We start from the raw sequence: 2,844 nt of genomic DNA on the forward strand, positions 1-2,844 counted from the left end.
GATAGATTAGCTTTTCAGAAAAAAAAAAAAAAACAAATTAGATTTAGGAGAAAGGGATACAGAGAATTCAAATCCAAATGTTTAAAAAAAAAAAGAAAAAAAGAAAGGAACTAGCTTACTTCTTCTCATCTCATCTTTGAGATTGATGACCAGGACCCACTCACCCTAGACAATAGTTAACAAGCAATCTTCTAATTTTTTATTTTTTATTTAAGGATGAATGGTATGTACATCTTTAAGGCTCACTTCACAGTGGTCTATGGATAACCTGGCCAAGAACCCATGTTTGGGGAGCTCACAGACTGTGTGTGAACCTGCTTTTTTTATTCTGTGGAATTGGCACTGTACCACCTGCCCTCTCCATTCCTGTCCTGGGGCCCATACAATAGAGCAGCTCTCCGAGCTCATTAGAGATGTTTCATTGTGCAACGCATGCTGCTTAACACAGATACTCACCACTGGTCCAAGGGCAGAGGACTGGTGTTATCGCAGTCACCTATACCCACCCTTCAGATTCAGGAACTACCACAGAGGAGGGGTGGAGGGCTGCGGCTAAACAAAGCCTATGTACAGCAGGACAGCTCTCATGGTCTTACAGAAGTGTGGCTGCCTGTCCAAAACCTTCACAGGATCCAGCCAGTCAACATTTTAGCATGGAATGAGAACGGGTTCAGGAGCCTCCCCAGGATGGCTTCTGTGTGGGGGAAGAGTCAGTTTTCTTCGAGGGTATGGCCCCTACTCTAGTGAATAGCCCTAGTGCAGGTGACTATTACCAAAGTGCATTGCATGAAATTCTCAGAGTTAATGACAATATTGCATAAACGAAAAAGGAGGAGGACCTCATCTAGAGCAGAGCATGCTCAGATTTCACTGGCAGGACAAGTTGATACCACCAGATCCTGAATCATAACCAGGCATTGTAGCACAGAGCCCTTATCTCTTTCATAAAATGTCAACTTATATTGACTTTGAATAGAAGCTTCTGGCTTTGCCTGTTTTTTACACTTTTCATTATAAAAAGATTCACACTGTACACTCCTTGTGTTTACTGTTCCTGTTTAGCTTTAATTCTGTGAGCTCGTCTCCTTGGGTGGACACATTTTGATGCTTTGTTCTGCCCACCTCACCTGCTTCCTCTCTCCTAGGGCCACGCTTAGCAGCTTGCTTAGGAGAGCTCGCATCCTTATCCTTCCTGGTTCTCTTAGCAGCTTGCTTAGGAGAGCTCGCATCCTTGTCCTTCCTGGTTCTCCTCCCTCGTGTCCAGCATAGGAGAGCTCGCATCCTTGTCCTTCCTGGTTCTCCTCTCTCGTGCCCAGCTTAGGAGAGCTCGCATCCTTGTCCTTCCTGGTTCTCCTCCCTCATGTCCGGCTGAGTTATTTCCCCTCAAAGACATCCTAAAATGGCTAGATACATGTGAACTATACGCGAGAACAATTTCTCAGTGGGAAAGTTAGTTTTCTTTTTATGTAAATATATGTAGGATTAGTGTTGCTGGCAGGTCATGACAGAGCTCCTCCTGCATCCTATCATCCTCCCAGCTCCAATACTATTTTAAAAACAGTTGCTCTTTCTGAGAGTTCCAAAAGAGCTTATGGGACCCAGGAGGGAGAGGAAGTTTCGGCAAAGAGAAGGCCACGACCGAGAGCTCCCAATTGAGGCCTTTCCTCTGTCTCCCTACAGTCTGCCTGGACGATTTTGATGGAGTCTTGCCTTACATTCTCTTTCTCTAGTTTCTAATGAGTGATAATTAATACTTCTCTAGCCTTCTATCTCACGGGCTCCCTGCCACAGCACACAACTGTGGGAAACCTTAAACATTACAACAAATTCCTTGAAAGCCAGTTCCCTGGCAAGACAAGGAACTATTTTCTGTCTTTTTTTTCTGATTTTTCTTTTCTCAGCATATCAGGGGCATTCAATGGGAAGGAATAATAACATTCAGGTGTCTTATTACAAATACAAAATAGCAAAATGGCAGGCAAGAAGCAATTATTCTGAGAATAAATGTTAAATAGCAGAGTGATGATGTTAATTTCTAGTATTCACGATCTTCGGGGAAACACTTAGAATTCTAAACATGGAAGCGCTGGCTGCCTGCGTAAAGAATGGCGCGGCATCTCAAAACCTTCTGCACTTCCTAGTGGAGCAGAATGGTTTCATCCGTGGCTCAGAAGCTAACCTCGGTCCCTTTGCCTTTCCATCCTTTTTCTCCTTTGAATGGAGAGAGCCTTGACATACAATCAAACTGCTTACTAGTACTGATCATGCACAGGGGACTGGGGACTTGTCCAACTCCGTCCCAAGAGGGCAGCAGGCAGCAGGTAAGCAGAGAAGAATAGGTACCTTGGTGGGATCCCTTGAGCTAGAACCCAGGGAAGAACCTGGGTGCAAGTGATGCTTTGAGGTTGTGCTTCTTGAGGGACCCTGAAAAGAAGCTGGGGAAGCCAGGAAAGGGAAGAAGATGCACAGAGATCAACTCAGCCTCAACCCACCAGGAGCTCTGGAGGCCAGCTATGTCCTCGGGCAGTGATGGCACATGCAAACAGGGAACAAGAGGCTTCACTTACACAGTTCTTTACTCGCTGTCTCCCCAAGAGGTGAGAGTATAAGCCTCTTGGGATGCTGACTTCTTCGGGTGTAGGGAGATGGTTCTAAGGAAGCTTCATGATGGCTGTAAGCAAATGTTTGCTGTTCAGAGCAAAAGTGTGCTAGACCGTACAGTACACAAGCATGTGCCACAGGTGAAAAGAGGCCCTGCTGCCTCTTGGTGGAGCAAGGATTGCAAACTGGTACAACCACTCTGGAAATCAGTTTGGCAGTTCCTCTGGAAATTGGACATAGCTC

Source organism: Mastomys coucha, unplaced genomic scaffold (assembly GCF_008632895.1).
Source record: "Mastomys coucha isolate ucsf_1 unplaced genomic scaffold, UCSF_Mcou_1 pScaffold23, whole genome shotgun sequence".
Taxonomy (NCBI): domain Eukaryota; kingdom Metazoa; phylum Chordata; class Mammalia; order Rodentia; family Muridae; genus Mastomys; species Mastomys coucha.